The sequence below is a fragment of the Rattus norvegicus genome, chromosome 5 (genome assembly GCF_021556685.1).
Source record: "Rattus norvegicus strain SHRSP/BbbUtx chromosome 5, alternate assembly SHRSP_T2T, whole genome shotgun sequence".
Classification (NCBI taxonomy): domain Eukaryota; kingdom Metazoa; phylum Chordata; class Mammalia; order Rodentia; family Muridae; genus Rattus; species Rattus norvegicus.
Window position 1 is genome coordinate 78,518,881 of NC_141538.1, and position 13,605 is coordinate 78,532,485.

At 46.7% G+C, this 13,605-nt stretch overlaps 1 protein-coding gene across 8 annotated transcripts in view; it reads right to left on the reverse strand.

Annotated features, from left to right (window-relative positions):
* Positions 1-13,605, reverse strand: part of Lpar1 (lysophosphatidic acid receptor 1) — a 121,453-nt gene that overhangs the window by 105,757 nt on the left and 2,091 nt on the right. For 2 of the 8 annotated variants that reach the window (XM_087660134.1, XM_087660132.1), the window contains exon 2: positions 13,276-13,383. The gene's annotated coding sequence lies outside the window, so the exon portion shown is untranslated. 8 annotated transcript variants of the gene reach the window in all.

Sequence of the window (13,605 nt, forward strand, 5' to 3'; positions counted from 1 at the left end):
GACAGGAAAGGCCAAGAGCGACCTTAGACAGAAGCATATGGAATTGCCTCTCTTCACAGGTTAGGGTCAGGTGTGAGTCATCTGATGTGATCCAACCCACCAGCAATGGTAACCGTAATGGCGGCTCGTGCATTCAGTAGGCCGGACAACTGGAAAGCAGTCACTGAAGGTTTGTGAGTGCATGTGTTGTCTCTGCACAGGCAGAACAGGAGCTTAAAGACATCGTGCAGGTCACAAGAGGCCACACAGCTGTGGTCTGGTCGGGGAAGCTTTAGAATGTGGTCTGCCTTTACAGATATTATAAAGCCTCTTTGTTAAAAACCAGAAAAATGCAAGAGTAAGAATTAACATCAAGGGTTAGAGTAAAGGAATACTTGCTGTACAACCATGAAGATGTGAGTTCAAATCCCCAGTACCCCCATAAAAAGCTGGAGATAGCCGCTTATGCCTGTAACCCTAGCGTTGTGGAGCAGAGACTGGTGTATCTTGGAAACTTACAAGTAATCCAAGCGGGGCAACATGGCAAACGTCCACTTTAGTGAGAAACTTTGTCTCCCTGGAATTGGGTAATGACAGAGAAGACAACTGTTTCCTCCTCTGGCTTCTACCTGTTCACAGGCACATACAAGCTGTCATACACTCATGTGCATGTACCATAAACACACACACATCCCACACAAAGAATTAACATTAGGGGCTGGGGATTTAGCTCAGTGGTAGAGCGCTTACCTAGGAAGCGCAAGGCCCTGGGTTCGGTCCCCAGCTCCGAAAAAAAGAACCAAAAAAAAAAAAAAAAAGAATTAACATTAAATGCACCCATTATAACAATAAAACCAATGTTCCGTCATTATCTTGGAACAAAATCCAATTCAATCTTGCCTTACAGGCAAATATATGATTAAACTGACTTGCCAACTTCAAAATCAGACATTTAGACAAAGTTATTACACAGACAAACGACAATAAGAATTAGCAACATTAATTTGAACAAACAGAAAGAAGAACGGTAGAAAGTGCCCAATGTGGAGGATTATTTTACACTGTACTGCACATTATGTATATAACACAGAAGTTGTTAGAAAGTAGTTGGCATTTGAGAGACAGACAGATGGACAGGCAGACAGACAGACAGATGATCATCTCAGAGGAACACTAAGGAAGCATTATTGCTCTATAACAGCTCAAATAGGCTAACAGAATCTAGAGTTTATGAATATTAGTACATGGGTAGTGCGTGTACCGTTGTTGTCACCCAGAGAAAACCAAGCTCCTTTTGAGCATCCAGTGAGCAATAACCCTAATCCTCAAGAAGTAAGAACTGTAAAATCTACTTCCACTTACAAGAGTCAGCAAAGCATATCATGAGAAGTTCGTGTGCATTAGAGTCTACAACAGAGCGAGCTTCAGGTGCGACCCGCCGAGGCTCCCAGGGGAGCCCCCATGAAGACCACTGCCACAGAGAATTCTCTCCTCCCCGAACTGTTTTAAATTTTACAGCAAATGGCAATGACATAAAACAAAGACTCCAGGCTTACGGTCCACAGAGTGACTGCCTACCGCACACAAAGTGTAAAGGACGTCTGTGTGCCCAAGTCCCCACTTTCAAATGGAAAATTCCTCTTCCCTCAAGGACGAGCAGAACTTAAAATAAAAATGCTACCGATGATTTCAAAAGTATCTGAGACGAAGCACTGTTCATCAGATACACTAATAAACACATCAGACAAATGTCCATTCTTATATGAGCACTGTTCATCAGATACACTAATAAACACATCAGACAAATGTCCACTCCTACATGAGCACTGTTCATCAGATACACTAATAAACACATCAGACAAATGTCCACTCTTACATGAGCACTGTTCATCAGATACACTAATAAACACATCAGACAAATGTCCACTCTTACATGAGCACTGTTCATCAGATACACTAATAAACACATTAGACAAATGTCCACTCCTACATGAGCACTGTTCATCAGATACACTAATAAACACATTAGACAAATGTCCACTCTTACATGAGCACTGTTCATCAGATACACTAATAAACACATTAGACAAATGTCCACTCCTACATGAGCACTGTTCATCAGGTACACTAATAAACACATCAGACAAATGTCCACTCCTACATGAGCACTGTTCATCAGATACACTAATAAACACATCAGACAAATGTCCACTCCTACATGAGCACTGTTCATCAGGTACACTAATAAACACATCAGACAAATGTCCACTCCTACATGAGCACTGTTCATCAGATACACTAATAAACACATCAGACAAATGTCCATTCTTATATGAGCACTGTTCATCAGGTACACTAATAAACACATCAGACAAATGTCCACTCCTACATGAGCACTGTTCATCAGATACACTAATAAACACATCAGACAAATGTCCACTCTTACATAACTTTGTCACTCAGAACAAGTGACGTCATTTCAACTCAAGAAAATGAAAACCTGAGCTCCATTTTTGTTTTCAGGGACCAGCCTTCTTTGCCTCCAATGTCCCCTTCCTCTTCCAGCCCAGATGTCATTCATGAACTCAGCCCATCCCTCAAGTTGCAGACACATTTTCCTGGCCTCAGGAGGCCTGTCAGCCCTTCCTCTGTGCTTTTCCACTCTAATACATGGCGCTCCCCAAAGGCCGTCTCCTCCTGCGCTGGACTGTAAGTACCTCGAAGTCAAGCTCCGTCTTAGCTACTCTAGCATGATGCATACATGTGCTCTAGCACATACATGCTCCATACATGTGCTCTAGCACACCCCAAATACAGCTTTTATTTATTCAGGTATTTGTCCTAGTTAAATTCACTCCATGTTTTATTCAAAAAATGTTTCCGCCATATGTAGTGTATTGTACTAGGCATTGGGGAGACAGCAGAAAACAAAATGAGAATCCTTTTATGTGTTTCTCCTCAGCTAAGAAATCAGAATTATGACTAAGAAGGGACCACGAGGCGAGCTTGACACACAGGAAAGACAATTCTGTCTTATAGGCAGGCAATGAGAGAAGGTCTCGCTAAGAGGGTGGTGACCTTTGAGTCCAGACTTAGCGAGAACAAGGATTTAGATACCCGGGGAGGAAATTTTCTAGGCAGAGTCAACAGACAGCCCTGGAAGCCACCGTCCTTTTGTAGATAAGTTCAGGTGTAGTGATGGCTTAGGGTAGGGATAAGTAAATAACTCAGGAGCAATGGGCCGGGGAGCAAAAGTCCCCGAGACGGAAAAGCAGCAGGCAGAGAGGTAAGAGGTGATAATTAAACACGATCACATGGAGTGACTATTACCCCATCGTTAGAAATTTAATATGAAATATTTAAACGGATTACACAGACGGTTTAGCTACAAAGCAAAATGTTAACAAACATTCAGGAGGCGCTAATAGTTTAAGAACTGCAAGAAATCATTCCAAAACGTCTGGCGTGGATCTGGGTTTGGGAGAACATTTGGCCCAGGTTGCATTCAAATTTTCGATATAGCTGAAGATGACCCCCGATGCTCCCGCTTCCGCCTCCCAAGGGCCAGGATCATAGATGAGAGCCACCATTCCCAGCATCAGGGCGACACTGCGGAGTGGTGAGACTACCGATGAAATCTCCTATCCATCCCAGATATTCTAACGTGTACCGTTCTCACTACAGGGTGGAATAAGCGTGACGAACTTTAACACAGGATTTGATAATAATAAACAGGAATTGATCCCAGCCCACGTAAACAACAGAGGTGGACCAAGTCCCACTGCCCACCTCAATGGAGCAGTTAAAGTTTACAGTGACTTGGGCAGACGTTTCCGGAACCTCCTGGGAGCCTGCTGGAGTTTCTCAGAGTGCTCCCAAGGCTTCTTAGGATTTCCAAGTTCCTCCAAGGATTCAGTTTGCCCTTTATTCCTCATGACGACAATGCAAGTTCCACAGCTAATTAAAACCGTCTCTGTTTCTCCCGTCAGCCCCCATATCACCACTAATCTCCCAACAACTTTAAGAATATTTTTTCAGAATTCAGAGATTCATAACTGGAAGGATTGTTGGGGGGGCAGGGGTGGGGTAGGGGTTCCATTCATCACACTCACAGGATACCATTCCAAAATCCACACCATTTCCTGTTTGGGGTTTGGGCTTAGGGCTGACAGTAGGCCCTGACACAATGCAAGGCTAATGCTCGACCACAGGGAGCCTCTTTTAACTTTCTGTTGTGAGACAGCTCTCTAGGTCTGAACTCCCAGTATCACTTGAACTTTCTCCCATGGTTAGAAATTGAATAGGAAATGGTTTCTTTTCAGGGCCTGATCCACCTGTTTCAGCCTCCCAAGCTGCTAGACTGCAGGCCTAAGCCGCCAGACTCACCTACTGTTTCTTCTGCATCAACCCAGAACCATCCCATCAAGAGAAGCCATAATGGATTCTGAAGGAATCCTGAAGGTGGAGTTCAGTTCTCCACTAGAGAAAAACACTGAAAGACCAAAATTACATATTGTCCCCATTAAACCACTACTGGAGACTTTCTTTTTCCAGTCAGTCTCTCAGAGGCCAGGCTGACCTCGAACTCTCAGAAATTCTCCTAGTTGGACCTTACACACATCCCACCATACCTAAGTTTATTCAATGCCAGGAACCAAACTCAGGGCTTCGGGTGTGCTGGGCAAGCACTTTACCAACTGAGCCACATGCCAGCCTCGAATATATCCTTTCCCTCGCAAAGCTCTCTTTCAAAGAGCTAGTTCACCACACACATTTCAATGGCCCTTACATACAACGATGCTCCGTGTATTGTATCCATAAACACTGCAAGCTCTGTCTTCAAAGGTAAGCTTCGAACTGCAGCTTCTAAGAAAACAACTCTGCCTGTGTGGTTTTTAGACCTGTCCAGAACTAACAACCCCCACTGTGACTCTCTCACACCCTGGTGCCTCATCTGGTAACAGTATCCTAAAGACCATTTTAGTTCCACTCAAGACTGCCCCACGTACACTAGCACGATTTGCCAGAAGCCGTATATACCAGGCTTCTTCCCCAAGCCTGTCACTCACTCTCGTTCCTTCCGGGCCTTCCCTCTGGCTCTTAGGCATGGACCTGGCACCAGCACTCAGCTGCCGTACCAATCACTCAACTACTTCAAGGCAGGCCGGGCTTGCCCTCCACCCTCAGTGTGTGGAGAACTCTGTGTAAACTTTGGTTTGGAATATTACTGGCTCCCTGATCTGAGTCATCTGTGACCATGTCTTTCCATGTTTATAATCCAATTGAGAGCAAGGCCCGTGCATTTTTTTGGCTGCCGTTTAATTTTTCTTTCTAAGTGTTCTCAGGCACGCACGAGGCTCTAAGATCTCAGAGGCACGACAAGATAAAAGTGCCTTGAAAGAGGAGGTTGCAGAATCTGGAGAAGTCCGTCAGCCTGCCCTGGCCTTTGAACCTTTGCGTCTGCGTCCACTCAGCAAGGAAGCCAAGGGCTTCTCTGGATCTGCAGTAAAGAGTGGGGCAGAATGAATGCTGCCTTTTCTCAACATGACAATAATCCTTCCCCCAACAAATCACAGTCCAAGGAGGCAAGCCATCCCTCGACAAAAGGCCATTCTGCTTCAGCGAGCTGGGTTCCTCCGTTAAGAGAATGAGCCACCCTTATCATCCCCTGATTAGACTTCTAAGGTTGGGGGAGGGAACCGTTGTTTAAACTCCCACAGGGCAACCTGACTACAATGAATAACTCCACCTGTCTCCTCCATCCCACAAGTGGTTCCAGGCCTTCCCCTAGTGCCTCATTTTCTACCCAACAAAAGGCTCACAGATGCTTAGCACGTGTTCCCAAATGCCCTCCCTCCCCTTGCTCGAGACCCTGGGCCGCAGAGCCCTTGTGGAAAGAACACGCCCTGTGATGGCATTATTCATTTTAACTGTCACACAGCTGGAAATGGTTTTCTCTTTCCCCTTCCATAAGAGTCATTCGAGTCACTGACAAGAACTCTCTGTTGGATGAAGTCAGGCTGAGTTTAAAAAGAGCCCATGCAGGCTCTTCTGGCTTCTGCTTGTCACTTTTGATGGCAACCTTGGGTACAGCCTGGCTAAGGCAAGGAGGAACGGAGATGAATCGAGACTCGCTGGCACGACTGCACACAAATATATAAAAAACTATAGCCATGCATGCAAGCAAGAGCATACAGTGTCCTAGGCTTGGGTAATCAAAGGCCAAGAATAGAAGGTTTCAGAACAAACTGTCGACAACTTAGTTACCTCAGATAAGCAGCTGACGTGGCAGAGGCCTCATCTCCTGCTGTAGACATATGAGTACTGTTTGGAACACTACGAAAAAAAAAACCCATCTACTTTTACAAATGGATACAAGGCAGCTCTTCTGGTTGGATGCTTTCTATAATGTTTTGTATTCTTAAGTGCTAGCAACCAGACCTTAAGAGTCAAATGCCAGACTCTGAATTTTCTAGGAAGACAGCCATAAACTGAACATAGAAACTCACAAGTTGGGTCAAAAGCAGGAATATCCAGAAAGAAACAGAAGCAAGCCAAGGCTACGGACAAGACGTGGCTGGGTCTGGCACTGCATTCTCCAGCTCGCAGTTAAATCTTAGTTAACTGTCTTACATTTATAAAATGAGAGCCTGAATACCCTTCACTGAGGGGAAACACTGAGAGGAGAGGACTTTGTAGGTGCTGAAAAATGGAAGGAGAGAGAGAGAGAGAGATTATGATAGACTACCATCTCCATGACAGAAGAGAACTTACACAGCTTGAACATTTAGCAAATGCCTACTGAACATGGAATGAATGAATGAATGAGCCATAAACAGGATTAAACAAAAGGCTCAGGAGAATAGAAACTAGACTTGGGAAGCAGATCATATCAATAGGGGTCCTGTTTCACAGATGTAAGAAGAAAAGTCCTTTGACTTACACAGCCTAGCAGAGCCAGCTCTGGAGACCTCCTGACTCCCCTAGCTTGATCTCTTTTGTTCTCCAGGCTTGGCTTATCTCCTCTGGTCCTTCCAGAGTCTAATCTCCCATGGTTCCTCCCAGATCTTCCGCATTTCCACTTCCACTGCCTTGACCCTCGACTTAGAAGGCCAGGTTCCCGGCCCCTTTGCCTTTAATGTTCCGGTAGGACCAGGAACCCATCATTCAGAACCCTCACTAGCTTCTCTGTTAGGGGTGGAGGGAGCCCGAATTGCTCATCTCTGTCTATCCCTGGTACTTAGCACTAGGCCTGTATGCAGTCAGTTACATACTCCTGGGCTTGGGAAGATGTTGCTTTTGCTGCCTGGCATCCATCTCCCTCCAAAGAGCCAGGACTATCCTTTACTGGGACAGAAATTCACAGGGGAGTTAGGGGAATCACTGGGAAGCAGGGTGACTGAAGCACTAACCTAGACCATTGCTTCAAATTTAGATAATGGAAAAAAAGATCCCCTCAGGTGTGTAGTAGTTCATCCAGACACTTGGGATGTTGAGACAGGAATGGTTTGCTGTGGATCAGAAGCCAGGCTGGGTTTCATACTTAAGGCTAGCCTGGGTTATAGTATAAGATCCTGTCACAAAAGGCAGGAAATGGGAAACGCTGAAGTAAATGAGAAGAAAAGGAAGGGTAGCAAGCTTGCTGAGGAGAATGGTTCCCAGGACAACCCTCTCTGAAGCTCGCTTCTCTGAAGGCACGGGCACACAGAGCGTCCACAACAGACAAAATGTCCTTTAAGTGACAGTGGCAACCTAAGCAGAGATCCGAAGCCACATGTTCCCAGGCAAGCTTTCTTTTCCTTTAGAGGAAGAGACTGGTTTTAAAAGCATTTTCTTTTATTTCTATGCTACCACAGCACACCCCGGCCTACCCCACTGGGGCTCGCACATGTTTGTTTTAGCCCTGAACTAAAGTCAAGAGTCTACCCCGTCATTATATCACTTTTTTAAACAGTACCACAAAAAGAAAATAAATTATAACCTAAATGCATTAAAATAGTCTCCTTTCATTTTCAGGAGTGGGGGGAGGGGAAGCCTGACTTTCATGTGAGCATCAGGGTTAAAGCTTCAGTAGCAGTGGTGGGGTGGCAGAAGACAGTGTTTGGATATTAATACGATTCCCTGGGCCTGGTGTAGTGAGCTGGTACTGTAAGAACAAACACTACACTGAACTCACACTAATTTACCAAGACAAAGAGCCAAGACACTGCCATACAATTCACCACTCGATAAAACGTGACCTTTTGAGAAACCCTAAAATAAAGTGCATCAGCCTTGGACTTCTTCAAATTAAATAACTAGTTGACTCTTTTCTTTCTTTCTTTTTTCTTTTTTTAAACCATGCCAAACTGAAGTCCCCATACCTTAAGGAAGATTTTTTTTTCTTTTTTTTCTTTTTTTTTTTCTTCTTTTCGGAGCTGGGGACCGAACCCAGGGCCTTGCGCTCGCTAGGCAAGCGCTCTACCACTGAGCTAAATCCCCAACCCCAGGAAGATTTTTTTTTTAAGTAAATAAACAAATTAATTGAAAGCAACCAAGAGGACCGTGCATTTAAATTGTATCCAGAAGACAATACAATGCTAACCAAGTCTCTTTTGATGATCTGTCTTCTTAGCCTCTCTAAACTCAGGGGTAATTCAAAGTCTTTACCCAAATCAGCTTGACATGCAGCTGAAAAACCGGTGTATTCTCATCAGTCACACAAAAGCGGGGGGGGGGGGGGGGGGGGGGGGGTGTTCCTGCACTCTGCTATGGAATTCCACCAAGATCCCCCCCACCCCCCCCCCACCCCACCCCCCGAGACAGAAGGAGCTAACTGCTTTCAGAGAAGAAAAAATAAAACCAGAACTTACTACTCTATAAGACTGGGCAAGGAGCTTCTGTTGGAGTACTGGAAGTCAAACTCTATAAAGGAGTCTTGGAGATCTATTCCCCCAACCCCCACCCCAGTCCTTTAAAAGGTGTATTAACTCTATTTCTCCACTAATGACAACCCTCTCTGGTCTGTACTACACGTATTCTGCTCTGTGGTTACGATACTATGAACAAGATAAACAGGGTCAAGAACACCAGTTGTGGAGAAGAGTCCTGTTTAAGCTAGCGTTAGCCAGCAGGCTACCCCCAAACAGAGAATGAGAACATCCTATGGCCAGCATCTGCCTGCAGAGTAACTCTAACACACATGCTCAAAAGGTCCCACAGGCCCTGTGCGACCCATGAACCTCATCCATCTTTACTGAATTAAGTTTCCCAAAAGGAAGCTATCATTTGGAAGAGGGAAGGGGGAGAAATGACACACACAGATTGTTCTAGAAGCTTTATATAATAGCATTAAATAAATTGGCAATGGTGCCATACAACTTACTAGCCGTGCGTTTACAACACAACATCAGAGATCACACATTCAGTCATCCCTCAAACATTTCACCTCTGCTCTGCTGCTAACGGGTACGACTTGGGGGGACTCGGGCATCTTGGGGCTTAAGTAATGACAAGCCATACCACCTTAAAATGACATCCAGCCCTCCTCCATCACCACCAAGGACCATGACAAGCACCTCTGATAAGTCTGATAGGTCCTCCCTGTCCCCATCGATCTTTAAGCCAAGCCGTTGGTCTTCCCCACCACAGTTGGAATTTCAGGGTCTGCTCCCAGCCCGCCAAGGGTCTCAAGACTTCTCTGTCAGCACATAGTGACACAATATGGCACACACACACACTTCCTTATCGACACCACAACCATCCCTATCCCCACCTTCTGCACTTCAGCTTTTATTCAACCTCTCTCTTCATTTTCTTCATATCTGTTACGACAAGAATCCAATGGTTGCTTGTTGAATTAAATTTGTCTCCTTCTCTCCCAACATTCTGACACATCCCTGACAGATATTTAAGCACTGACACAATAGTGCCTTTTGAATTATCATCCTTTGCAAAAAGCAAGAAACCAGACAGAAGATGCTGACTTAGCAAAGGCAGAGCTGACTTACGTGTCAGTTTTATAACGTTATGCCTCACCTTCGAGGTAAATCATGTTCCTCACCTTCGAGGTAAATCATGTTCCTCACATGTGCAGGCATGATGATACCAAGGAAGAGAGAGAGGAAGGAAAGAAGGAAGAAGAGGATGTGAGGGAAGGGAAAGAGAGAAGAGCAAGGGGGGGAAGAGAGGCAAGGAGAGAGGGGTAGGGATGGAAGGAGGAGGGAAGGGGGAGGGGAAGGAAGAGAGCAGATTAGGAGGAGGAGGAAGAGAGGGAAAGATGGAGGAGGGGCTGAGGGTGGGTGGCCACACATTAAGCACAGACATTAAAAACGACCTTACACTAATCTTCTAAAGACATTGTAAGTCAAATTCTTGCTAGCTTCCCACTGAAATCAAGCATGGTGTGTTCTGTTCCGAGTACAAATTTTTATACCAAGCGTCTGAAGCAATCCCTGTTCCTAAAAAATCACAAATTTCAGACTGAATGTTATTATGCCCTCAAAGACTCGGCAACCAGGATTTATTTTCCCCCGATTGTCCCACTAGGTCAAACAACAGATTCTGTAAAACCCAACATCTATGATAGAATCTGAAGAACAAAATCAAATTACATTCTGGAAAATACTAACTCTGAATGAAAACAGAAGCCTCTGAAATGCTGCCACTTAAATTTCTACTTCCGTGATTTCTTTACCGTCATTTACAGGGACGCCCAGCTTTGGCTGGTAGTGGCAGATCGGAACTGAGGATGTGAAAGGCAGGGTGGGTGGGGAGGTGGTGCCGCCTAGTAGAGGTCAGACCACAAGGAGTGCTTAGACCTGAGGTCAGTTTTAAGCAGCCTCGCAGGTTTGGAATAATAAGGATGGCAGGAGAAGAAATTATTGCCAGTCCCCTCATGTAGTAAAGAAAAAGGAAGGAAGGAAGGAAGGAAGGAAGGAAGGAAGGAAGGAAGGAAGGAAGGGAGGAAGAAAGACTAAAGAAAGTCAAGTCCCTGCTTAAGCCCCTCCCTCCGAGCAGCCCCTTCCTGATGGATTTCTTTTATCCCATCTTTCTGTTGCCCTCCCATTTCCCCCATTAGACTAATTTCCTCCCATTTTCCTTCTTCAACTTCAACTAGTCTATCATGAGGAATCACCCACCAGCAGTCCCCAGTTATTGTGAAGATGGTTGAACAGCAAAGATCATCCCATCGATTCATTTTTCTGATGAGGACACCAAGCCCAGGAGCCCAGAACCCGTTCTGGTTTCACCGCTAGGGGACGCTGTATACAAGGAGGCTCTGATGTGGAGGCCCAGTTCTGCAGGCACACTTCTCAGTCTTTCTGCCCCAAACTGCTTCCCTCTCTTTCTACATTTTTCCTCTCTCAAATTCACACTCATGACCAAAGACAAGGTAAAATAATATAGAATGTTTTAAAATACCGTTTTCATATACTTAGAGCCCTGGAGGTTATTATTATTCATGATGCTGCATCTGGAGAACCCAGGGCAAAAACTAGATGCTATTACATCTGTGTGTTAATGCAGCTGGCTGTGGTGCACGGAGCCTTAAGCGTATTGTTGATCCCTCTTCCTTGGTATTCATTCCATCTGACAAGAGACTGTGTTCTTCCATTTTCTAAGGGTTTGAAACCAGGACTTCACAGTCATGTTAGGTGAGCAAAGGACACACAAAGGATAAACACGCAGCACTGCCGAAAAGAGTAGAGGATCCTGCTTTAATAATTAGCTACCTTCTTCCAGTCGCAGTTAGCAATTTGTATCGATGACGATGTAGATATAAGGTAGCGCTTAAGAGGTATAGATTCAAGTACAGCTTAAGAGTGAAACTTTTCACAAGCCAGCACTCGCTGGAAACCCACATGGAAGAAAGCTCCGTAGGTTTCAAATAAAAAGAAAAAAAGAAGAAGGAGAAGAAGAAGAAGGAGAAGAAGAAGAAGAAGAAGAAGAAGAAGAAGAAGAAGAAGAAGAAGAAGAAGAAGAAGAAGAAGAAGAAGAAGAAGAAGAAGAAGAAGAAGAAACACAGGCAGAAGGAAGAAAGAAGGCGGGAGAAGAGGAAGAAAGAACTAAGAAAAGAGAGAGTCTAGGGCCTCAGCCCGGAGGTAGCAACAAGCCCTGGATACCTCACACCAAAGGCCAAATGGCAGCAAAGAAAACAAGTCTAAAGTTTAAAACCATCCACAGTAAACTCTCCCTTCAGCAGCAAAAAACGACCGATCAACCCATCCAAGCAAAGTCAGGTCCCTCCCCTGCCTTGCATTTCCCAGGTACAGGCTAAGCCTCGGGCGGCTACAAGGAAACTTAAGTTTAAATTCCTTAGACTCAAGGGACGACAAAGTCACTGGTGAGCAGTGAGCTGAGCGCGGGACGCGCGGACACCCGGACCATCTAAGTCCTCCGGGGCGCGACACCAAGAAACTTGGGGAGTCCCTCGCCAGCCCTCTCGCGTCCCCAACCCGACCCAGGTAAGCAACCGGAGGCCACCTACGTGTCACTCGGACGGACCCTGGGGCGCACTGACCTGGCCAAAGGGCAGGAGAGCCGCCGGGGCGGCTGCGGCGACTTCCCTCCCGGGCTGGGTTCCACCGGCTGGTGCGGGAGGCCAGGGCAGCCTCGCCTCCTGCAGGCGGCCTCACACACGCGCGCACACCCACCCACTCCGGGCCCGCGGGCGCGCGCACTCACTGGCGCTCACGCGCACGGCTACAAAGCCGCGGGTGGTGGGACAGTGCAAGCCGATCGCGCCGCAGGGAGGCGGGACGGTCGCCACCCGCGGCGAGGGACACCCGGCTGCCCGTGCCTTTACCTGCAAGGTCCAGCTCTGCAGTTCCCGCAGCCCCCACCCAGGCCAGCCCAACCCAAGCCTCACCCCAGCACAACCCGGAGCCTACGGAGGGCAGCACTGTGCTGGAGGACAAGAGTCACAGTTCTCCGGGCGTCACTGCCGCCCAGTCCCAACTTCCCCGGCTCAAGGAGCAGGCAGGCGGCAGAAGAGGCACGGGTGCCAGCTTCCTTGCCTCTCCGCCTTCTGGCGCTTTCTGCCACATCCACAGAGCACGAGTCATGCCCGCACCCCCAAGCGCCTTTTCCTCCCAAGCCGCTCTTCTCTCCTTACCTGCGTGGCACCCACAGCGACACTGCCTCCGGTGGTCCCCTCCCCCAGTCATTCACAGAATTTCCCGCGCTGCTGCAGGTCGGGGAGGGGGGAGTGGTGAGGGGAGCCTAAGCTTTCCATTCAGTCCCTTCCCGGCGCTCTCTCTACCCGCCACATCAGACACACCCACCTCTGTCACCCCTGCCCCCTCCTGTGCTCACCTTAGAACCCGGCCTCTGGCAGAGCTTTAGTGGACTCCCTGCACCGTGCATTTTCATTTTGTTGCTTTTCCCTCCTCATTTGAAAAGCCCTGGAAACCATCACAGAACCTAGGAAAAACAAGAAAAGAAAAGGGGGGAGGGGCGCTTGGTGTATGGCCTCCTCCGAGTTGAGTTTCTTTAACTTTTTCAGACAACACGAAGTTTCAACCAGCACGGCCCTGTACTTCAGGTCATAGAAAAGAAATGGTTGACTTTGTGCTAAGAGGGTCTATGAATTCCCGCATCTCTGCAACTGCAAATCAAAGCGAGTGTGCCTTTGTGCCCCTAGAG